The 25986-nt window shown below is 42.0% G+C and overlaps 1 long non-coding RNA gene across 1 annotated transcript in view; it reads right to left on the reverse strand.

Moving 5' to 3' along the window:
- LOC110142972 (uncharacterized) overlaps window positions 1-20186 on the reverse strand; it is a 484405-nt gene extending 464219 nt beyond the window's left edge. Inside the window, exons 1-2 of the long non-coding RNA XR_011487293.1 lie at window positions 20079-20186; window positions 17404-17638 (exon numbers count right to left, since the gene is read on the reverse strand). This is a non-coding gene — a long non-coding RNA (uncharacterized lncRNA). The remainder of the gene's footprint in view (window positions 1-17403; window positions 17639-20078) is intronic.
- Window positions 20187-25986: the final 5800 nt, after the last annotated feature.

Here is a 25986-nt window from a genome sequence, read left to right on the forward strand (position 1 = left end):
TGTAAAACATAGGTCCTGCTAAAGTCTTGGAGAATTTGTTTGTTTTACAGACAATCAACTCGGTTAGGTCTAGAACGCAAGTCTGTCTCACTCGCCCTGGGCAGTGGCTCCGCTATGAGTTCAGATTTCAAAACTGCTGCCATTCTGCTTTAGGTACATGCCCCATGCTTGCCCAGGTCCAGCATGAGCCTGGAATTAGTTCTGGTTCAAAGACTTAATTGGGGTCCCTTTCTTCAGCTCTCTCTGACATTCTCCACACCCTCTCTGGTATCCCTTTTTCAGAACTGGCCAGAAAGATTTTATCTTAGTGTTGAACATGGAACTTGCTCAGTGTATGTAGCAGCCCAAACAGGAGGGGAGCTGGGGGAGAATGGATACATGCATATGCATGGCTGTCCCTTTTGCTGTTCACTTGAAACTATTGCAACTTTGTTAATCACCTGTGTGTATGTGTTAGTCGTGTCCAGCTCTGTGATCCCATGGCATATAGCCCTCCAGGTCCTCTGTCCGTGGAAGTCTTCAGGCAAGAATACTGGAGTGGAGTGGCACTTCCTTCTCCAGGGGATCTTCCCAACCCACAGATGGAACCCAAGTCTCCTGCATTACAGATAGATTCTTTACCACTGAGTCTCCCAGAAAGTATAATCAGCTATACTCCAATATAAAATAAAAAGTTAAAAAAAAAAAAAGTAGCTACAGTTCTGCAACTTGGGATCTCAATGCAAGATGGAGAACTTAAGAGGAAAAAAATCGCAAATTTACTCCTGCATAGATCACTTCTTCAAGTTCTGACTCCGTTCCCCAATTTGTCTGCTTCTGCTAAGTTTCCAGGGTACTCAGGTGCTTGTTTGTCATGTTTTGTTCAAGTGTCAACTGTTACCACGAAGAAAGAAACAGGTTATCCCATCCCGGCCAGCAGCAGAATTCAACTATTTGGTTGTCGTTTTTTTTTGTTTTTTTTCCAAATTTTCTTACATACTTTTCATTTTATTCTTTTCTCAGAGGTTTTATCTCTTTTTATCTAATTATTTGAAACAAAATTGTTTTATTGTCTCTATCTCAAGTTACTGCCTATGATGGATTCTTACCTTATAATTTTCTATTGTGAGCTCATCCTGAGTCCAAATCTTTTGGATTCCTTTGCAACCTGGGCTGTGAAAGCAGACCTTCAGAGTGGCTTTTTATTTGCTTCTCCCGAGGTCCCTGGTAATTCACTAGCCAGAGATTAATGTATATCAAATTTCTTAGTAGCATGATTTCTAGTCCACAAATAAGGTATAATTTGGATGTTAATTTGTCAAGGACATTTTTTGTTTCCAGCAAGAGCTCAGGCAAAAAAAAAATCTTTCTTGGCATCTCCCTGGGCCAATAAGCTGTTTGTCTAGTTTCTTTTTCACAAGGATACAGCCAATTAGCAGAGCAGTAAAATGGTGGAAAATAGATTTGAAAGTAGTGAGCAATTAACATCCTCTTTAACCCAAAGCAGCTGAGCCCCAATAACCCTCCTTTACTCTTTTAGGTAAGTCTCAGAAACAACTTTTATTACTACCTTTCTGCATTTGCCACCACCAATCTATCACTCTTGTGTTCTCTTTTCTCATACCAGCCATGGAGTAATTTCCTCTTGCATGAAATAGAGGGAATAAATACCTACTCTACTTACTTCACAGTGTCATTGTGAATTATGACGCTCAGAGTCTCAATAGTCACCTAGTCCCCAAACCATTAGGAAAAGATAAACTTGAACTCAAAGGAAACAATGTTTTTAAGGCTCTCTTTGCTGTCTCAGTGATGGGGACCACCCTGAAGGACAGTCCAGTAGGAAAAAATATGCAGATCCAAATTATGGTGCACACATTAATATCTATACTTTCTCTAATGCATATAGATGTCATTGACCTTTGGTTACTGGGCAAAGCATAAGCTGTGCTGCATTTCTTTAGATCTTTGATGACTGGAGATTACTACAGGGAGACAATTTTTCTTGAATCTCAGTATTTCTGCACTTCTCGTTTGCACAGATATTGACTTCCTTTTGTTTTGAAATATTTTTTCAAACATATTCATATAGCAAACAGCCTTAAAATATGGATGTATCTTCCTCCAGAGCAAAGATCAGGTTTACTTACTGCCTTGGAAGATAGAGATAGTGTTTCCCCATGAAGCAAAGGGCAGGCATGCTTACTGTCCAGTTTATAATAAAGAAAATGCCTCTCCCTGAAGCAAAGATCAAGCATGTTGATTGCATATTACACCAGAGGCAAGTTCCCTAACAAACACTGTTCTTTTCCTATAACAAACTCACTGTGTTTACAGGTATTGTCTGTGCTCTTCAAGACATCCCACAAGAACTGCGACCTAGGAACTGCTGTAAAATGCTGATTCTCCAGCTCCTGTTATTGCTGTGAGTGAGTAACATATGTCCTTTGCCTCTGACTCAGTCTCAACTCTACTGCATCCTTGAAACCATTGCAGGCTAGCCTGTCAGCTTGCAATTAAAGTAAAACCTTAGACCTTCAGAATCCTTAAGCAACTTTATAATGTCTTTCTTTGCCTGCCCAATGCTTCCATGGCATTTATTTCTCCAAGAGTGAGATGGTTGTCTTGTATCCACATAGCAACTGGGCAAATGCCAATTTACAAATCCCCTCAGGGTTCTATCCCAGAGCTGTATTGTTTAATGCAAGTACATAGGTGCCAAAAGTGGTCACTAGTTTCTTTGTTTCATCCTCAGTTGCACATATTTCTCTTTGGTATGCTTACACTCTTATATACCCCAACAGCTGCAAGCAGAAGCAAATACACACACATTACATTCTATGGCTATTATATGCCTCTATGCTAAGTCTGTACAAAGGAATTAAAAAATCCCACTTGAGATTAAGGATGTAAAAACCCCAAGTAAATATAAAGTTTTATCATTACTACAGGAGCTAAGGTTAGCCACCCCTGAGCTACTTATTAGAATTTCCTCATTCCTGAACAGAGCTTTAGTTAAAAGTAAACCTGTGAACACTCAACTAAAACATTTGTTAGAGATCAGCAAACAGAAGTTTGTTTTCTCTGTCAAAAAGTTAAAAAGGGCCCAGGGACCATGTTTAATCAAGTATCACTGTGCCTCTATGTTTTGGTTGTATTTCCCTGACAATTTGGTTACTAAGTTGGTAGATTCCAGAACTGACTCTTGATTGAGTACACTTGCTCTAGCAAATGCATATTAACTTAATGAATAGGAAAAAGGGTACTTAAATTCCCTAGCTATCTTATTTTTCTTTTGTATGATTTACATGGTATCACAGTCTGTTCTGGTTACTATGGATGCATAACAAATTACCCCCAAATTTAGTGGCACAGAACAGTAATGAGTCATGCTCACTGATACTGTGGTCAGGAATTTGGATGGGACACAGTAGAGCAGCTGGGCTCTGCTCTCTGGAGCTGCCGATGGAAGACTCAAAGGCTAAGGACCTGAATGGTCAGAAAGCTCCTTCACTGATGTCTGGTGTTTGGTGATGACTGTCTACTGGGGGCCGTGTTTGCTCTCCATGTTGACCTCTCCATGTGAGTTAGCCTGTGCTTCCTTACAGCACGATAGCTAAGTTCTAAGGGCAAGTATCCTAAGAAAGGGAACAGGTGGACGCTGTATCATTTTTATGACCAAGCCTTGGAAGTCACACAGCATCACTCCTGCCATATCTATTGACCAGAGAACTTGGGTGGGGTCAGAGTGAATATAGACCTCAACTTTTAGTGGAAGAATGTCAGTCACATTTAAGAAATGCATGTAGGATTGGGGTATGTATACTGGTGTGGTCATCTTTGGAAAATACAATCTGGCACAGTACGTATTTGTGGTGAATTTCCACAATAATCCTACAAAACACATGCTTTCAAATTCTTCATGTTATAGATGGAAAATGGATTTTAGGCGAGTTAACCAACTTGGCCAAGATACCCACCACTGGTAAAGCAGTCAATACCCACCCTTAACACATGCAGTGCCCAAACACTTGATCATACAACCATGAGCAAACTTATCCGTATTCAAGTTTTGCTTAGACAAAAAATCCCTCCTCCCATAACCAGAGACTGTCATCTGTACCTAGAGCCACTGTCCTCAGGATTCTGTTGACATTTCCAGCCAATCTGGCCATTATCTCCCAAGTGTGTGACATCTGGCACATGACCTGCCCTTTTAAAGTTCTTACTTCAACTGCTTCTGGGATTGTACTGGCTTGGCAGAGAAGCACTGAAGGGCTCACCGAGCATAGTGGGCAACATAAATAAGTTTTGTAGGCAGAGAAACAGTGATTTAAATCCTGGCTTTAAAACTTCTCATTTTAATACAGTAAGCACATTATTTAACTGCTAAGCCTCAGTTTCTTAATTATTGAAATGGAAACAATAGCATGCTTCTAGAACCCGGTACAGAAACTATGTGCTATGTGCTCACTCAGTCGTGTCTGACTGTTTGTGACCCCAGGAACTGTAGCCTCCCAGGCTCCTCTGTCCATAGGATTTCCCAGGCAAAAATACTGAAGTGGGTTGCCATTTCCTCCTCCAGGGGATCTTCCCAATCTAGGGATTGACTTGGAGTCTCCTGCATTAGCAGGTAGATTCTCTACCACTGCACCATCTGAGAAGCCTGGTACAGAAGAGCTATATTTATAGAAATACTGTACCACTGATACATGACTCCATATTCTTACACAGCATCCCAGGAACTTTGGTCTAATTATAACTACGTGTTTCAGGTGGTGCTGCATGAGCTCTTACAAGTGCATCACCATGGATGACCCCCTCAGCTTCCGCTTCTGATCCAGGGCCGCCCTCCACCCCCACTTTGGCAGATGGCCTCCAGGAGTCACCCGAGGGCAGTGCCTCATCACTACTTCAGTTACAGGTGACCCCTCAGGAGAAGGCTGCCTTCTAATGAGACAGCAGTAGCAACTCTTCAAGATGCCTGAAAGTGCAAGTCGCTCAGTCGTATCCAACTCTTTGCAACCCCATGGACTATACAGTCCATGGAATTCTCCAGGACAGAATACTGGAGTGGGTAGCCTTTCCCTTCTCCAAGGGATCTTCCCAACCCAGGGGTCAAACCCAGGTCTCCCCATTGCAGGTGGATTCTTTACCAGCTGAGCCACAAGGGAAGCCCAGGAATACTGGAGTGGGTAGCCTATCCCTTCTCCAGCAGGTCTTCCCAACCAGGAATCGAACCGGGGTCTCCTGCATTGCAGGCGGATTCTTTACCAGCTGAGCTATGAGGGAAGCCCAAGATGGCCAGGAGGAACAATATTCAAGTCTATCACTGGGAGGAATACCCACTCCACCATTTTACTTGGGTCACAGAGAAAAACAGTTTCTTCTGCTTTTGCTAGCATTTTCTCCAGGGAACTTGTACCAACTGTCTTTGGAGCCCGGACAGAATCAACACCCTTTCAGCCCACTACCATAACCATTCCTCATCCCTCAAACATTCCTTCCTCTTTCTTCAGCCAAAAGTAAAAGCACATACAACTTATGCAAGTCCCTTCTTGCAGATCCATCCATGGCTTCACAGGCTCTCTTGCCCTCAACAGTCATGCTACCCTTTACATGCTCACTCTTCTGCACTCCCTCCTCTGGTCTTACATCTCAGTATCTCTTTTCTTGTGTCTTTCCCTTTGTCCTTTGCATTTGTAAATCATGGTATATCAGGGTGGGGGTAAGCCTCAGTTAGCTGCATTCTGTAAGGGGAGCTGTTAGGCTGGTTGGCTCACCCTGTGTACCCGAATTTATTATTTAGACACTCCCAGTGAAGCAACAGATGAAACATTATCAGGAGGCGTCTTTAACTGCAGATTTCATTTAAAAAATTAAATAAAAATGAATGCATTGAGAATCACTCAAATCCCATAGTGGAAAAAGAACTATAAACAATTCATATTCAAATAACTCAAACTGAATGTTATGTGCAGTTTAATGTGTATTTAATTCAGTGTAGGGCTGACGTTAATTTACAATCCCTCATCACTAAGAAATTTTTCATAAGCTGTGGCCAGGTGTGGCTGAGGGGATTATCTCTGCTGTGGTCCTATTTACAAGTCCTTCCTCTTTCGGATCCAGCTCTTACACTGCTTGACACTGAGCCCCTCTCTGTTATGTGTCTGTGTCTCCCCATTTGGGTTAAAACGGCCACTCTCCTGTGTCAAGACACTCTCCTGTGTCAATTAAATAAAGTCAATTATTTAATGCTATCCCTCTATCTGTAATTACTCAAAGCTCACCTTTAATTCAAATTCCTCATCAACTCTATTTTTCAGAGTATGTTCTTCCTCCAAGTATGTTCTACAAACTGCCATCTCTGGCTGCCGGCTGCCATAAATAGCACTCAGTCTCTACATCCTGTGCCACCGCAAAGAGAAGTGTTGTATAGCCCCAGGCATTTTGGTGGGAAGGGAGCTACTTCCAGTTCAGATAGAATAAGAAAAGCTTCCCTTGTTGCCCAGATCACTGATACTTCCTGTGTTTCCATGGCAAACTTCCCTCCCTGGATGCAGCTGCTTGGGAGGGTTAGGAAGAGAACTATTAACCGTTTCGTTCCCACTATGTACATTTTATGCTTTCTATTTTCCCTGCAGACTCCATTTCACTTTCGGTCCTTGTTCCCTTTTTAAGCACCCCTTCCCCCATCTCCACACACACACATACACTTTTTTTCAGTTCTCTCAATCTGTGGGGTTAATCCCACAGAAAACCTCTGTTTGGGGCACTAAAATATTGGATTCATAGCACTGCCACTAGAAAAGCTTTTTTTTTTTTTAATAATTCCTCCATTTTTAGCATGAGTAGGCCCTTGAACCCCAATCCAGGGCTGTCAGTCACTCCAGGAAGTCACCTGCAGCTATAAAACCCAATGCATACAATGGGGATAGTATTTTTGGCATTTTGAATACACTTTCCCCCTTAAATTATGCCCCTCTGCAGCTCTGGCATACCAGCCAAGCCAAAAGGCTCACTGCTGCAAGGAATAAGAGGCCATTGATCATCTTTGGGTCATAAATCTGACGTTTACAAATCCACATCGAGACAACAGTCATGAAAGCCAAGCTTTGCGCGGAGAGGAAAAAAAGAAAGGAAAGAAAACCACTCCAAGTTGCCCTGACCTCATTTAACACAGCAAGAGCCAGACCCGGCCCGTCAGTGGCAGGTCTAACCATGAGCCTGGGATGCAGGAGCCTGCACATGTAACCGAACACCACAGCCTCCTCCGTACCCCACGCCCGCCCCTCCCCCCAAAATGGGGATGTGAGCCTAGAATGAGGTCTACACAAACAGGGAGGTGCTTTTGCCTCCTTTCCCATTTGGGACTCACAGTAAGTTGTCACAGAATAGCTGCATCCGGGGAACACTGGTTCAATGGCATGAGTATGTGGGGAAGCTGGGGGGGTGGGGGCAGGGAGGAAAGCTCAGTTTAGCCCCTTGGAGTCGCCCTCAGCCCTTCTATGACCTCAAGACCATCTAGAAGTTTCCACATGCCCTGGGAAAGGAAACAAGCTACAGCTGATGATACTGGGTGGAGAAGTTACCAGAGGTTACGGTAAGGGCCTCAGGGGAGCTGCTAGGCTAGAGGGACAAGAATGGACATGACACCAAATCAGCAGAGAGGACAGTCAAGCCCCTACTGAATCATGAGATTACAGAGCATGTGTCCACCAGCTGCCAACTTCAGCTGTTGAACAGCAGTCACCAGGCACAAAAAAGACCTTGCCGCGGAGAACAGAGGAGCCAGGGCAGCACAGATGGCCTGAGGTCCCTCTTTCCCATGGCCATGAGGTCAGGAGATCTTCTTTCTGCTATATACTGAGAAGCCATCTCAGAAAAGGAAGAGAAGAAAAGTTTAAATTCTGAATGATTACCCCAAAGTTACTGTTACCCATATTTGCCAAATGGACTAAATTTTACTATTTTTCCCTTGTAGTGGCAGCTTCTTAAAATGTCTCCCTATTTCCTGCAATTCATGGTCTTGTATAATTCACTGTGCTTGAGTATTCTTTGGACCTAATGGCTTTCTTCTCACATACAATACAGCAGAAGTGTTGGGTTGGAACTTCAAAGATCTGATTTGAAAGAGACTCTGGTTTCCAGTTTGCTCATTTTTCTTCTCACCTTTGTTCTAACGAAACAAGCGACCATGCTCTAAGCTGCACAATGCAGAGGTCCATGTGGTGAGAAACTAAGGGAAGCTTCTGACCAATAGCTAAGAAAGAGCTGAGGACCTCTGTCCTACAACTCATGAGGAACAAAATCCTGCCACCTGACATGGATGAGCTTGAAAGTTTGTCCCTCAGTCTAGACGTCAGATGGAATCCAACTAAAGTAACCAATTCATCTCAATTTTCCCAAGACTTTCCCAGTATGAGCAATGAAGTCCCACATCCCAGGAAACCACTCAGTCTTGAGCAACCCCACAGAGTTGATCATCCTAGATCTAGCCCTAGATGACACCTTGAATGCAGCCTTCTAAAAGACCCTGAACCGGATGACCAAGCAAAGTCACACCCAGGTTAGTGACCAAGAAGTCATGAGATAATAAATGTTTGTTGTTTTAAACTGCAGCCCTTGAGGGTAATTTTTTACACAGCAAATGATAATGATACATTCTTTATTGCCCAACAGATTAAAAATTCAAGAGAAAGCTTAGATAAGCTACAGAAAAATAGAGAAGTTACATTTTTCCTTGTGTATCTGCATGAGCGTGCATGCTCAGTCACTTCAGTCGTGTCCAACTCTTTGCGACACTATGGATAGAGCCCGCTAGGCTGCTCTGTTCATGGGATTCTCCAGGCAAGAATACTGGAGTGGGTTGCCATGCCCTCCTCCAGGAAATCTTCCTGACCCAGGAATGCATCTCCTGAAAGCCAGGTGGATTTTCTACCCCTGAGCCAGCCACTGAGGAAGTCCGTATCTTCATGTAGTATGAGTTGTAATAGAAACTCACTATATATGTATTATACTTCTGAACTATTGATTCCAGGGGCACAGTTTTCAGAAAGAATGAAGAACTAGGTACGCCCCTCATCTTCAAGTTTAAAGGCAGATTAAGAAATCCAGGTGCAATCACTTGCCAGATCAAAAATTGCTATCACAGACTTAGTTTCCTCTCTAGACAATCTATATGTAGGTTAAATAAATTCTGCAGTTCGTGCAATAAATCTGCCTTGTAGGTAGGACCAGAACCAAGATTTCTCCTTATCTCAGGAAGCAAGTATATCATCAAGCCAATATTGAATGTGAGTGGGAACTCTTCAAATTTTCTCCTGCCACAGAAAAGTTGGCTTCATTTAACCAATCTATACTACACAAAGATCAACTCTGTACCATGCAGACTGGCATTTAACAGATGCTACTTCATGATTATGAGGCATATAGTACAGTATATTAAACCCTGAATATTTTCAGTGATAAGGCTCTATCATAGGCAGTGGCTGAATAGTTAGTTTGGGGAGTGGAAAAATATGCCATGGAGGCCAAAATAAATGCCCCAGTTTCAGCTGAGATAAAAAACAACAGTCGCCATAGCCATAAATATTGGTATAGTGTTTCACAGCTCCGGAAGATTTACACATATTTTAGATCAAAGATTCTTATGCTTCAGCTCTGAAAGACACCTAAGGCTGAAAGAATTCAGTTCATTCTCATTGATTAGAAAAACTGAAGTTATAAAGATTTAAATGATTTTTCCAAAATTGCAGATCGGGATGCAAACCCAGACATCTCTCAAGGGCGAGTGCTGCTCACTCTCTTCCCTCCCCAGCAGCCGAGAGAAAGTGGAGACATGAAATACCCAGTTCCCAGTTTCACTGGGAAACGACCTAGGAAGCCCTGTGGAAGGCAGAGAGGATCTATAAAGTATATTTATGGGAACAGCAAAACAGTCAGGCATCACAGTCGGGATTCTCCCTTCCCCAAGCCCAGGAGTCCCAAAACACTGCAACAGTAATGACGGTTTAGGTTTGGATATAGAATAAGTTTTTAGTTACAGTGTTATATGAATAGAAAATCTAGGCTTACTGAGAATAAATTACGTTATAACTTTGAAAACCATATTATACAGGTATCTTTTAGCAAGTGCCCTAAAGAATGGTAAGTTCAATTCAATTTAACATATAATGATTGAGTATGACGCCCATAAATTAGGAAGTAGTATTGCACTCCCGTGCTGTCCAGTATGGTAGGTAATATTCACACTGGCTACTTAACTAAAATTAAAGAAACTAAAAATCCCATTTGCAGTCATACTAGCCATATTTCAAGGCACCCAAGAGCCATATGAGGCTAGCAGCTAATTACAGAACGTAACTATTATCACAAAAAGTTCTACTGAACAATGCTATTAGACTCTTAAAAAGAAATAACCAAGTCTCCCAAAGTAACTCACATCCTCATGGAGAAAACACTCCTCTTTACAAGTACTCTAAAAATGCAGGAGTATAACTCTGGCCAAGCTCTCCAACAATGTCTTATGAGAGGTAACACATAACATCTGGAATCATTCCAAATAGGTGCTAGCTAATTAGAGGCTTTTCTCATCCCTTAAAGATGTCTTGACATGTATTAAATGTCATGCCCTCTATTTTCCTCATCTTACCAATATTCCATAGGGACCACACACCAATGTCAACATAAAATACTAGATAGTCTCCATTGTAGAAGTATATTTCCTATGCACGACCATCCTGGAAAACACTCCAGGCACCACAGTAGCCACAGAATGGGCAGCCCTTTAATCCCTGAGAAAGTTCTGCCAAGTTTACAGACCTCAACTGTTGACCCAGTCACTGGCTGGGCATGCCTGAGAACAGGAGGACTGGAAGCGGAGGAGCAAGTGGCAACATGACTCAAGGAACCAGTGATGTGGATGCTATGCGTCATAGCAGTAAGCTCTCAGGACCCACCCTGCCTTAGCCAGGGCCCTGGCCTTGAGCAGGGTTGTCTGGCCTCAGCTAGGTGTCAGCAAAGCAACTTGGCATTCAGCTTAGGGAGGTCTCCAGCCAGTCTCACTGCCCCACACAGCCACATCCTGTTTGTCCATTAGAGGACAATTCTTGCCACCTCTGAAGCACATCTGGTGGGTAATATACACGTCCGGTGTACCAGATAAACTCTGTCCCAATATTCAGTAGGGATTAAAGTGACAAGGAGGGAAACGTGGAAATCATCTTCCCCATACCCTGTATCTCACCGAAGCAGAGAAGTGAGACATATGACAAGGTCTCAATTGCTTCATCTGTGAAAGAGAGGGTGTTTCCACACAGAGATGCCAGGTCCCACCAACAGAACGACAGTCACCAGCAGTGCGCTCCTGTGCCGTCCCAAGCTTTCCCAACCCCCAGCTCCTCCTGCCACCCTGCAGTGAGCAGTTCCAGCATTTAGCTGCTCTCCCACTGCTAGGCTTATTTCTTCTTAACTGCCCGGGTTTTAATCAATGAACAACTCCAAATCAAGGACCAAGTACTTGAATCTTGGTCTTTCTTCATGAGAAATACACCAACAGAAGCCTATAGTATTTTTTGTGTTTACTGGGTACCAATGTTATAGCCACCTAATAGGTAGGTGTTATTATTCTCTTCATTTTTATAGATGGGAATATTGACTCTCAGAGGGCTTCAGTAACATGATTAAGGTTTCCCAGCTAGGACACAGTGGAAAGTCAAAGTGCTAGTTGCTCAGTCATGTATGACTCTTTGTAACTCCATGGAATTTAGCTCCTTTGTCCATGGGATTTTCCAGGGAAGAATCGTGGAGTGGGTTGCCATTTCCTTCTCCAGGTGATCTTCCCAACCAAGGGATCAAACCCAGATCTCCTACACTGCAGGCAGATTTTTTACTGTCTGAATCACCAGGGAAGCCCATAGTAAGTATAGAAAGACAAATTCAACTTGGGAAATAAGGATCAAAGCCTGTTGCCTCAAATACCATCATGGATAAAATCACTTCTGTAATAAAACCTGATTCGCCCAGGTCATTCATTTTTTATAAAAAAAAAAATAGTTCCAGATTTCAGCCTCACAAGCTTCAGGTATGAATGATCAATCATAATGACTGTTGCTCAGTTGCTAAGTCATGTCTAATTCTTTGCAACCCCATGGACTGTAACTGACCAGGCTCCTCTGTCCACAGGATTTTTCAGGCAATAATACTAGAGTGAGTTACCACTGAACTATTAATGCCTTAATAAGGACTAGGGTACAGTTAAGAATGAGACACCAGATGAACTCTGCAGATTTAACTCTCTCCAGGTGGAAAATAGCCCCACAGGTGGAAATTAGGGCCAAAGACAAAACCTAACTTATACTAAAATAGTGTATAGGGCAGGCCTCATATCCAATGGTGAAAACAGATGCAGCTTTTTCAATAGGTCCTGGGCTCTTTAAATCACAATCTTGAAAAATCAGCCACTGAACTAGTTTATGAATCTGTGGGTACAGCATAGCGAAACATTTACTCAGGGAACAGAAAACCTTCTGGAACAAATAAGCCAAATGAATGCCTCAAAGTGGAAATGTTAACTAGTGATGTAAGTTCAGAGTGCAGCTGTGTCCAATTGAGTCGGGCTTCTGGCCCAACAAGCAAAGTCTATGAAAGATAGAGAAGAATTATATTGTTTTTTCCTAAACTCAAAGCAATGGACTTTTGCCATGTTAATTCTCAGTTTCTGAGATGAGATATGAGAAATTAAGAAAACAAAATGAAATAGTTTTAAAACAAATAGTTCCTACGTCATTGTGTTGAGGAGATAGGGTTGTGGGTTTTTTTCCTCCTTTGGCCGAAGATTGAGTAGACCTCTTTCAGGAGATATGCCTCAGATTTATTTCAATTACCTTATAGTCTGGGTATGATGGCACCAAAAATATACTCAGTTTATTAGTTAATGTCTAATGAATCACATGTTGTGTGTTTTAGGACATTTCATAAGCTCTTGTGGTTCATCTGGGCTGCAAGACGCACTGAACAAACCACAATGTCAGTACCTGCATTGGCTATTCTGCACTTCGTGTGGAGCAATGGGGAACCAAACATGATCTGTTTCCCAAACTAATCATCATAATTATCCAGCAACATGATAAAGACCTCAAAGTATCAGTCATTACTTATGTAGGCTTTGGGTAGAAGATAAATCAGTTTCAACAGGTTCTGATTAAAACTGTTCTTAACAATAATAACTATCACTTACCAAGACATTCATCAGGCACAAAAATGTTTCAGATATATTTTTTCTTCTCTATTCTATATGATAGGTGCTATTATGTTTCCCATTTTATATCTGAAGAAGTTTAGGCAGTTTTTAAAACTTGCCCATGGTTACATATCTGGCACAGTAAATCCAAGACCTCCAGGAAAGACACTGGAATGCCTCTTTGGCAACAACATCAAGCTTGTCGTTCTGTAGCTAGGTCGTGTCCAACTCTTTGAGACCCCATGGACTGCAGCATGCCAGGCTTCCCTGTCGTTCATTATCTCCTGGAGTTTGGTCAACCTCATGTCCATTGTGTTGATGATGTCATCCAACTATCTCATCCTCTGTTGCCCCCTTCCCCTCTGCCCTCAGTCTTTCCCAGCATCAGGATCTTAAAACCCTACTCTATACACTATAGTAGTCCTCAGTTGAACTGAGCAGGAAAAAAAAAAACTTACCAAGTCAAATAGCTAGCAAACAGTATAAATCTATATGTAATAAAATCCTGAATAGTACGAAAGAGATTCTAAAGTCCTAGAGAGGTTCAACAAAAGAGAAAATCTAGATTGGAAGGCTCAGGAAAGGCTGGAAGTAGAAGTGCAAGGTAAGCCGGCCTTTGGAGTGGCTATCACAGCACTGACACAAGAGCAAAGGTAAGAACAATAAGAAGAAATGATTATTAATAGAAGACGTGAGAGTTCATGAAGAGGCCAGATGGAGCAAACAGCACAGGAAAGAAATAGCTGGCCACTTTTAGACTTATTCCTAATTTTTAAGCTCAAAAAGAATTCAAGGGGCATACAGATCAACCCACGTAAAATACAATGGTAGGTCTGATAGAGAATTGGGCTGGAATCTGCATCTCCCAATCTGCAGTGCTTCCAGGAGCTACCATGCAGAAAGGCTGGGCTCCATAATTCTGGTGGTTTAGTCGCTAAGTCATGTCCAACTCTTTCTACCCCATGGACTGTAGCTCGCCAGGCTCCTCTGTCCATGGGATCTTCCAGGCAAGAATACTGGAGTGATTGCCATTTCCTTCTCCAGGGGATCTTCCCGACCCAGGAATCGAACCTGAGTCTCCTGCATGGCAGGCAGATTCTTTACCAGCTGAGCTAGCAGGGGAGCCTTCATAATGCTAATTCAATCTAATATTGATGCAGCCTCTACCATGGACAGATGCAGTGCCAATTACTAGGAAGATAAGGGTGAAGAAAAGGTCCAGTCTCTAGGGAACTCATGTTAAAATCACATAAAATACATAAATATTTATGGAATGAGTAGGCCTGGGGAGGAGTATGACAATAGATACACCTACGTGTAAAAGGACCAAAAGGAGTATCCCATGTCTCATGAGGCAGAATAGACTTCTGAGCAGGGATATTTGACATGGGCTTTGCAAGAGGAGTGAGCTATGATCTCTCAAGAAAAAGAGGAAGGGAATTGTAGGCAGAACAAACAGCAGCAGCAACTGGCTGTAAACATGGAAACATGTGTAAACATATGCTATTAGAAGGAAAGGCAACCCAGTAGAACCAGAGCTGAGAGGAGGAGGCACGTGAGTCAGAAGGCACATCAGTCAGAAGGCAGAGCGGCCAGAGCAGTCTTAGATGACCGGTGTGAGGAATAACATAAGGAGTCCGAACATAATCAAGGAGACAAAGAAAAACTTAAGCATTACAATAACATTTGATCTCTGGTTTAAGATGAAAATCTGGCAGCAAGGTGAAGAAAGGATGTATGGGGGGAATGAGTGGAAAAGCTCTTTGGCTATTCAAGAAGAAGCCTGAAGTCAGGTGATGGTAACAGACAAGACAAGGGACCCATGAGGCACAGAGGTAGATGGACAAGGCTTATCAACAAAATATAATGACAGTTTCTGATTTTAGTGACTTGATGGATGGTGCTGTCACTAAATAGGATGGGGACATCGAGACCAAAGGCAGTCCAAAGTGCGTGCCACTTGAACTAGAAAAGTACTGGAAATTCTAAAAACACACCGGTGGATTCTCACAACTGGGTGATGCCATATCTATTATGACTGTATATTGTGCCCAAGCAGGTGGCTCAGGGGTGTGAGAATAAGTTCAGAGGACCTCCAGGTCACTGGTTCAAAGTCACGGTTCTCAAATGTCAGAATTTGTTCTCATATCTGACAGCTGTTCACTGACTTATATAAAAGAAATTAGAGATCTTAGTTTAGGTTCTAGCAAGACAGATGTTCCACTTTATAAGTGATACCCTTATTTTTTTTTTAAGAAATTAAACTAGTTCTAGTCCTTCAGTTGGCTGCTGAGGTGGTTTTGGACTAATCAGAGTCAATTTCTTCCAAGAGCATTCAACCATGGCATAGCTGATTTGTTTGAAATGTTTAAAAAATTTAAAAGTCAAGGATAGGAGTTGGCAAAAAGTGATAAAGCAGTCACTCAAAATAGCTCTTTCTGCTTCCATCCATCATTCTTTCTTCTCATAAAGTCACTTCCAAAAAGGTATCTTCCACATTTCAGGTCTGTTTCTTTTATTCCTTTGTCAACATTTAGATCCAAATAAAGCCTTCAGCAGGCAGTAGTGGTTCTCTCTGTCTTTGGAAGATAGCCAAGTGGCATCATAGGTTTTGGAATACACACACACACACACACACACACACACACATATTTTTAAACATGCTTCCTTCCTTTCAAATCCAAAATTCCAAGTGAAAGGATATGTGTCCTGGGCATAGGTAAGACACACAGGGTGTTCTTTATGTCTCCATACAGAACAGAGGCCTCCACAGTATAAGACTCTTTGAGGTGCAGAGGAACCTCAGACCTCCATGGTTCCATATTTGCTTACCCTGTCCCCATGTGTGGACTGGCCCATGGCAAACCACCATAAAAAAATAATGAAGTCTCATAAGAATTGTGCTTGAGTTTGTACATTCCTTGGTGTCGGCTAAAGCCACAGGAACTTTGGCTGGGTTTTAAAGTTACACCCATTCCCCATTGCAATGCAGGTCTGTGAAATAATGCCTTAGCTCTGCCAAAAACCACAAATGATTATCAACAATGTAAGTAATCAAGTAAAAGCACTTTCCACAGTCCACTGACCAGATTGTCAAGAAAGCAAGAAGTAGTAGCAAAAATTGATTGCCGTTTGCAAAAGTAATTTCTATCTGAATTATATTATTGTATAGCAACAGTGATGCATAATGTGTGCCTGGAATCTTTGCAGTAAACATTTTAGGTTTAATTTAGAAATCTGAGTCATTAGAAAACTTCTCTCGCGCAATGATGAAGGAGCCACTGTGGACTCAGAACTATTACAATCTGAAGAGGGAAAGGGAATAAACAGGCAAGCTACACACACTAAAAGTGAAAGAATTACTATTGGGCCAAAATAATGGGAAGAAATTCAAATGACAGATAGCTGCTTACTATTGAACCGTTAATACAAGCATGGTTATTTTACATTATTAAGCAGCTTGAATATTTTTAACGTTCTAACATAATGTGCTATGGTCATTGATTTGTTGTTGCTTTTGTTGTTTTAAGCTCTTCATTTCTATGAGGGAAATGGGCTTCAAATTATAGGAAACAGGCCAAATAGATAAACCAAACTAGACCTCCCTGCCCCTCACAGATACCCAGTGCTACTTCCTTAATAACTGACAGTACCAGTATTCAATAGCTCAGGCTGGCAAGATGTTCACCCCTTTGCAGCTGAAAAATCTTACTTAAATTGAATTTTTCCCTATTCAACTCTTAATGTTAGAACCTGGAAGATATCTATTGAAAAGCATCAGGCTTTACTGGAAATTAATGTAGTGGAAACACAATAAACTTGGGCCAGAGGCCTCCTCCCAAGATTAGTAGGTGTGAATCAGTACTTCAAAACCTGGTTGCATATTAGCACGACGTGGAGGGCTTTTTTAAAAATACTGATGTTTGAGCTGCCCCCTCCAGGGACCACTTACTAAAACATCTGGTGAGAATGGGGCCCAGCCACCATGTAGGATGTGAGCCCCTCCTCCACAAGTGATTTCAGTGTACAACCTGGTTGGAGAATCACTGTTTCATGTTCTGGCATGCCTGCAGAGAGAGAATTTCATGCATATTTGCCTAGAAATACTTGCAACCGATTACACTAAAAGCCCTTGGCACTCAGCGTTAGAGACACCTGGGGAATTTTAAGAATGCTGATACCTGGTTCTCACCCTCGGGGATGCTGATGTTCTGGGCATGGACAATCACTTCCCGATGACTCTGAAGTATAGCCACTTTTGAGAGCCACTGCTCTCCAGCTGTGGCATTGAGAAGGGCTGAGCCGGAGGTGGTCCGCTAGGAGTATTAACAAGACAGGACTCAGGGTAGCCTACAGACGTCACGCTGAAAGAACAGGAGTCCTTCCTCCTGTTGCCAGAACTGTACGTGCTGATGTCTAGAATGCACAGAAATAAGTGCATAAACAAGTGTCTATTTTGAGTAATAAGATAGAGTTGTCTCCATAGAAACAACTGACTAATAATCATAATGGTTAATTAGATAAGTGATTTCCAAAATCTATTTGTATGATAACTAATGTAATAAACTTCAGACTTCTTATTTAGTGACATGTTTTTCCTTAGTTCTCTTAATGGGCTGTCAGGGCTTGGCACTCAGGTCAACAAAAGCCAGGTTAAACCTTAACACCTCCAGAAGAATTACTGAGTGTAGAGAAAAGTAGCAAACAACAAGGCTGAGTGTGGAAGTCAGAACAAACTCTGCATCCTGGCTCAGCCGCTGACTAAACAGCCTCAGAAACGGGGTTGAACCTTCCGCCCATCTTCTCGTCAGTAAAACGGCAGTGATGCTGCCCACCCGAAAGCATGGTAATGAGGAGTTCAGAGACCTAATTTTCCTGTCACAGCACTTCACATATAGCTATTCCTAGAAGAAGCATAGTAACTATTATTAAAAAGCATTGCCTAGATCAGGAGGCTGTTCAGGGTTAACATGCCACCAAAGTTATATTTCTCCAGACAGGATGACCACAAATAAAGGTCAAATGACTCCTTACTGCCATCTCATCAGAATACAGAGTCTTGGAATAACTGAGTCTAACCGCCTATTTTTTCAGCACATTTTGGGTTTTTTGGACCAATGACCAAAATATTTGGTGGTTATCCCTGGTGCTGTTTCCCTTCCTGGCCACACTGGTTTCCTTCCATTTTCCTCAGGGTGAAGACGACTGGCCTATCCTAGATGTTCCTTCATTCCTCTCCTGCTCCTGCCTCAGTGCAGTGGCCAACGCCATATCTCACAGACAAGTTTCTGAAGCTTAATAAAAACAGAAGATGCCAACATCAATCTTATTTACTCAGCTAACCAACAAGTCCAAGTAATGTGCTCAGGCTGGAAAAAGTACCAAATCCATGGCTCTGACCCCCTGATTTTAGACATAGATGAGCATAGTGACTACCTGAGCAGAGAGATTCATTTTCACATCCTCAGGGTACCCTTCAGCACCCTGGTGAGGGAGGTACTTTTCCAGAGGAGGAAATAGAAGCCTGGAGAAGATGAACAGAGCCGGGATAAAAACTAAGGCCTACCAATTCCTGGTTCAAGGCTCTGTACACGCAGCAAGTTTGCAGCTTTCCAGATTTTTCTCAGACTGTCTGCATACAGCACCACCATAGTGAAAGTGTCATCCGTGTATAGCATAGAGGTGAGGTTGATATTCATTTTTCCCTGAGAGACTTTCTCACAGATAAATGTTTCATGGCTGAGTGCATGACTGACAGGATTCAGCAATCTTGCCAGGTCCCACAAAATAAAATAAAGTGGTCCTAGGGGCTTCCTAGTCTTCTCCCCAAAATGACACTGCAAATTATAGTATTAAATGGAATTCATGGAGTTGCTTACAAATGAGCTGCTGTTGTCTCTTAAAGCCTGACATGCTTGGTTCATAGGTTGGACGGCCTCCTTGCAAGGCTACAAGTGTCTGAGTGCAGCACATTCTGGACATCCTAGCTCTGAAGGAAAACCAGAGGAGATGGCAGCTTCCTTTGAGCAACCATTTGCCTTGGTATAAGTACGTCAAGAAGCAATTAGCGCTGGGCAGATTCTACCAAAGGCAGGAAGATAAAACCACTAATAAGAATAGCAACTGGTTAGTAGCCTATTAGCACTTTTGGTCCAGTCTAAGGAAAGCAGCTTCAATGTATTTTCCCAAAATGGTACACATCTTCTGCTGTTGCAAGTATTTTAAAAGGTTCAGGGATTAAACCTCTGTTGAAATTATGTGGGGTTTTTTTTTTTTTTTAAGTCTAAGCATTTGAAACATATGCACAACACACACACATAGTACATTAAACTCATGATTCCATACCCATTATTGCTTAGGATAAAGCTAAATTTAATAGAAAAAAATTTTACTTAAAGAAAAATTAATGATTGATGGTTTTGGTAAAAATAGTGACACATTTAAAACAACTTAAATTTGGGAGATGTGAGTATACTGGTTATGAGCGTGATAGGCTTTGGAACTGGAAGGACTCGACCTTGAATCCTAGATCTGCTGTCTTGTAACTGAGTGAGACTTAGACCCGTTTCCTCACCTGTGGGATAGGGATAATGATATCACCCCCACAGGGTGGTGGCAAAGATGCAGTTAAATTAAATACCATAGGGAAAGGGCCTGGCATATGTGCTGACCATCCTGATTATAACTGCCTGGATGGATTCAATAGGTTGAACAAAACCAGTCCTATCAAGCAAACTTGGCTGATGCCATTTAGAGAGGAGTCACAGACTCAAGACTTGCTGTCACCCACCAGGCCCACTAAGAATTCCCGGAAAATAAAAATAGAACCTGGGTAATAAAATGAACTCTCTCTAACCCTTTTTCTTTTCCTTTGGTCTCTTTTCTAGTTTCACTTGCTTACAGGGCACCTCAGCACCGGTGATTTCAGTTCCTCATGTGAAACATCTGTGCCTGCTTCACCTCAGCTCAGGGGCCGTGTGCAGAGAGGCTGCACCCGACACCTAGCTGGGGGACAGTCCGTGTGCAGAGACCTTGCGCTGGCCACTGCATGCTGGCACGTGAGCGGCACAGCCAGAGAATTCGCCCCACCCCCCGCCGCACGCACGCACGCAGGCGCACTGGCGATGACTCTAAAGCAACCCCGCCTACTGCCTGCAGGGAGACCTCGTGCTTTAGAGAGAGAGAGCTCCAACTTGGCCATTATTTGATCAAAGAAGATTTGTTTTGCTTCTGAACTGAACGTGAACTCATTCTGTTGTCTTGATGGAAATGGGAAGACACTTGTTGGGGACTGACTTGGGAGGGTTGGGTAACGTAGGGAAGTCAAGGCTGCCCATTCTAGGCCTGCTTCCCTATCACTGCTCCAGGGTTGTCTGACCTCCCTGGGAGCATCCTCTGCCCAGAGCCAGCCCCGAGTTCACCTGCTGGTGGGATGCAGGGCTCTTCCAGGACGCAATAGTCACATCAAGATGCTAATGCCCTCCTCCAGCTGTGGGTGCTGACACTCTCCAAAGCTTTCTTCTCCAACAGCACAGAGACCTCACAGCACCTTTGTGTCCCAAGCTCACTGCACGCAAGTCTGCTCCACTGCTGGACCAGACCAGGAGAGCCGCCATGCTAACTGCAGGGAGAAACAGGAGAGGTCTCAGTAGTGGCTGCCATAGACTGTCTTGCCTCGCCTTTCAAATAAGCGATCCTGGGAGGATTTCTTCAAGAACCCTGAGGTGGTAGATGGCTAAAGACGAATGGCAGCAGCCACTGCCTCCCCAACAGAAATTTCTGAACAGACACCTTCAAGCCCTGACTGTCATCTGCCTATGAGGCTTGGCAGCAAGGCTGGTGTCTCAGAGAAATTTAAGAACACTGGTCTCACCTGGCAGACTCAGAGCCCAGGCTTGTTATGATTCTTCTTTTCTATCATAAATATCACATGTACTCAATGTAGAAAATTTAGAATATATATAAAACAAACTTTGCCAAATGCCACAACTCAATAAGAACTTCTAACATTTTGATGTTTTCTTCCAGACAGGATTTTTTTTTTTTTACAGTTGTAATGGTACTATTTATATATATAACATTACATCAGAATTTCCCCAATATTTCATTACATCATGAAATTTTCAAAATTTTTTCATAATGGCTAGATCATTATATCATGTAATATTATAATGTACTTAACCACTCCCCTATCAGTGGGTATTTGCATTTTCATTTTTATTATAATTAATTCTGTAATAAAATATCTTTGTGCATTCATCTTCATCACATTTCAAATTATTTCCTTAGGAGAATTTCTATTTCTAGATACAGAATGAGTGGGTTAAATATTGTGCTTTTCAGTTCTTGCTATATACTATCTGATTGCTCCTGGGAAAATAAAAACACTTTGCAGTCCTACAACAAGCATATGAGCTCCCAGTCTTATCAAATTCTTGCCAGAGGATTTTTCCTTTTTAATTCTTTACTAATTTAACAGACAAAAAGAAACTAACGGCTTCTTGTTTTACCATGCATTTCTCTATTGCTCAATTTTTTACATGCCTTTAGCCATTTGTTTTGCATCTTTTGTGAACATTCTGATCATGTCCTTTGCTCTTTTATCTTTTGCTTTTTTTCTTTTGCTAAGTTCTATAATTAAAATATTCTCACTTCACTTCGATTCCAAGTTCATTATAACTAATTTTTCTTCACTGAAAGAACAATACATCACATTATCTTAGGTGTCGGGGTAAAAAAAATGATTTCTCTGTCATTTTATTCCTGTGTAATTAGAATATAAAAACTTTTCTTTATGGAATGCAACCTGACACTCTAACTTGTTTAGGAAAATATATAATGGGTTACACTTATATTAAATTGCCTTGTGTTCATTACTGTTTTAGAATGTTTTACTTCATGAATTTTAATCTGGTAGACTAGATATCATTTTGGTTTAAAGTACAAGATCATGGAGTTTTTTGGAGATATTAAAATAAAAACAGAAAACATGGTCAGTTGATTATGTCTCTGCATTAGTCTCCAGACACAAACTATATCCGAAATAACCTCGGACAAGACGTTAAAGTTAAGGGCTTCCCTGGTAGCTCTGACAGTAAAGAATCTGCCTGAAATGCAGGAGATCCAGGTTCAATCCCTGGGTTGGGAAAATCCCCTGGAGATGGGAATGGGCTACTCACTCAGTATTTACACCTGAAATGAGCTGAGACATGATGTTAAAGTTAACTAAGGTTTAAAAAAACAAAAACGACAATTTTCATAAAATAAATATTTACAAAAAGATGACCCAAATAAAATCTCTCCTCCTCCAGGTAACTTTCTCAGAATCACGTAGGCAGAATTCCTTTCTCCCTCCCCAGCCCACAACTTATTGTATATGCCTCAGTGACATTAGTCATCAAGATCTACCTTGAATACGTGATATATGAACATCTCTTTCCATTAAGGTGACTGATTACTGGAAAGCAGGAACAATATTTTGTTTATCTATGTGTCCATTTGTGATCCCAATACAGTGTTTTGAGTATAGTACATGCTCAGTAGACAGACTGAATTGAATTAAACTCTAAAATTTTGAGAAGAGGACTATGTGGAGTAGTGGGATCCATGTAGATTTTTGAGTTAGATTAAGTGAGCTTGGAATCCAGCTGTGACACCAGCTAGGAGACCCGAAGCAAGTTAACTTAGCCTCCTGAACGCTGTGTCATCTCTATGGGAATAACAACGCCTACCATGGTAGGCCCTCCAGGTTGGCTAACCCAACACCCATTTTCAACCAGTTTCATACTTGTCTTCCTTGACTATAACGACTGGTAGAGCTAAATTCTCAATTTCCCAGCCTCCAGACCTTTGCACAAATTATGCTGCCTTTGCAGAGAACTCTTCACTCTTATTCACATTTCAAGGCCTAACTTGAATAGCATATCCACTGAGAAATGTCCCCCAGTTACTCAGGACCACATGAGTTACTCCCACCTCTATACTCCAGAACTTTGCAGTTGTTTCTGTTGCAGCATGTATTACTATGTTTGTTACAGTTGTGGGCTCAACTTCCTTTCTCTCCAAGCAGACTATTAATTCCTCAAGTAGTATTTGTAAGTACCTGCTCCAAGTAATCTGCAGATCTTGAGTAAATATAGGCTTTATGAATGAATGAGTAGATGGATGGACTACCTTAAAGTCCACAGGGTCTTGCCTCTATATATTTATTAAAGATGCTATGAATTAGTATCAGATCTATTACCATTGCAACTACCAAGGTCCTACCCAGCCTAGGGATCAAAATCAGGATGCCAAGGAAACTCCTACAGCCCCCAGTTATATTTTGCTTAAAGGGAGGAAAATAAATTTTATATTTAATGGCTAACAAAATGGAACCAAGCAATTCTAGTTTTAATATAACACTGTAACACCAATATTTTACATACATGTATTTATATATGTGTCAGTATTTCATGTACATGAAAGTAGTAGGGGTTCCCTTATCCATAGTTACTTACAAGCTGGCTTCTTAGAAAAGGAATCAGTCACCCACATATAGCCACAATAACCAGTCACTGCTGGGCACTTAAAGTAATCAATTTCAGTCACCCACAGGGCATGGGCCCCACCCTCACCAACTGCACCAGGGGAGGGACAAAACTTCCCCAACCATGAACACTGGTGAGTTATAGTTTAAGGTCACCATATCATACCAGCTGCAACCCTCCAGGATTAGACCCCAGCCCCAGTTCTGCCAAGGGAAGAACTAGTGCTTCTCCAGTTATAACCCCTGGGCTGGCAGGATAAAGATGAAGTCGAGGTCCTGCCAGGAAATTTTGCTATTGAATCACAGCCCTGAACATGCTAAGGGAGGGGCTGGTGATTCCTATTCATGTAACTGAAAAGCCCTACCATCTCAGCACTTGGGTCCCCTCTGAGAGACGAGAGACAGATTCTCAGCCCTGCTAAATAGAATTACGTTGCCCTGGAATGCCATGAGCCATGGAGGACCAAGCAACTACTACAGCGCCTTGTTTGCCCACCAAAATATTTTAACAATTTATTGTTTATTTAATGAGGAGGAAAATTGAGTTTGGTTGGTTGGTTGCTCTCTCTGCTTTGGTGAAAGAAGTTCCAGGAACACTGAGGAATTGGTAGCGACCCCTCCCCCCACAGAAGTAGAGCGCTATTGCATAGGAACCTGGAGTGTTAGGTCCATGAATCAAGGCAAATTGGAAGTGGTCAAACAGGAGGTGGCAAGAGTGAATGTCGACATTCTAGGAATCAGCGAACTAAAATGGACTGGAATGGGTGAATTTAACTCAGATGACCATTATATCTGCTACTGTGGGCAGGAATCCCTTAGAAGAAATGGAGTAGCCATCATAGTCAACGAGTCTGAAATGCAGTACTTGGATGCAATCTCAAAAACGACAGAATGATCTCTGATCGTTTCCAAGGCAAACCATTCAATATCACGGTAATCCAAGCCTATGCCCCAACCAGTAATGCTGAAGAAGCTGAAGTTGAACGGTTCTATGAAGATCTACAAAACCTTTTAGAAACACCCAAAAAAGATGTCCTTTTAATTATAGGGGACTGGAGTGCAAAAGTAGGAAGTCAAGAAACACCTGGAGTAACAGGCAAATTTGGCCTTGGAGTACGGAATGAAGCAGGGCAAAGGCTAATAGAGTTTTGCCCAAGAGAATGCACTGGTCATAGCAAACACCCTCTTCCAATGACACAAGAGAAGACTCTACACATAGACATCACCAGATGGTCAACACTGAAATCAGACTGATTATATATATTCTTTGCAGCCAAAGATGGAGAAGCTCCATACAGTCAGCAAAAACAAGACTGGGAGCTGACTATGGCTCAGATCATGAACTCCTTATTGCCAAATTCAGACTTAAACTGAAGAGAATAGGGATAACCACTAGACCATTCAGGTATGACCTAAATCAAATCCCTTATGAATATACAGTAGAAGTGAGAAATAGATTTAAGGGACTAGATCTGATAGACAGAGAGCCTGATGAACTATGGATGAAGGTTCATGACATTGTACAGGAGACAGGAATCAAGACCATCCCCATGGAAAAGAAATGCAAAAAGGCAAAATGGTTGTCTGAGGAGGCCTTACAAAGAGCTGTGAAATGAAGAGAAGCTAAAAGCAAAGAAGAAAAGGAAAGATATTCCCATCTGAATGCAGAGTTCCAAAAAATAGCCAGGAGAGAAAAGAAAGCCTTCCTCAGAGATCAATGCAAAGAAATAGAGGAAAACAATAGAATGGGAAAGACTAGAGATCTCTTCAAGAAAATTAGAGATACCGAGGGAACATTTCATGCAAAAGTGGGCTCAATAAAGGACAGAAATGGTATGGACCTAAAAGAAGGAAAAGATATTAAGAACGGGTGGCAAGAATACACAGAAGAACTGTACAAAAAAGATCTTCACAACTCAGATAATCACAATGGTGTGATCACTCACCTAGAGCCAGACATCCTAGAATGTGAAGGATTCTAAGTGGGCCTTAGAAAGCATCGCTGCAAACAAAGCTAGTGGAAGTGATGGAATTCCAGTTGAACTATTTCAAATCCTGAAAGATGATGCTGTGAAAGTGCTGCACTCAATATGCCAGCAAATTTGGAAAACTCAGCAGTGGCCACAGGACTGGAAAAGGTCAGTTTTCATTCCAATCCCTAAGAAAGGCAATGCCAAAGAATGCTCAAACTACTGCACAATTGCACTCATCTCACACGTCAATAAAGTAATGCTCA

This window comes from Odocoileus virginianus, chromosome 4 (assembly GCF_023699985.2).
Source record: "Odocoileus virginianus isolate 20LAN1187 ecotype Illinois chromosome 4, Ovbor_1.2, whole genome shotgun sequence".
Taxonomy (NCBI): Eukaryota; Metazoa; Chordata; class Mammalia; order Artiodactyla; family Cervidae; genus Odocoileus; species Odocoileus virginianus.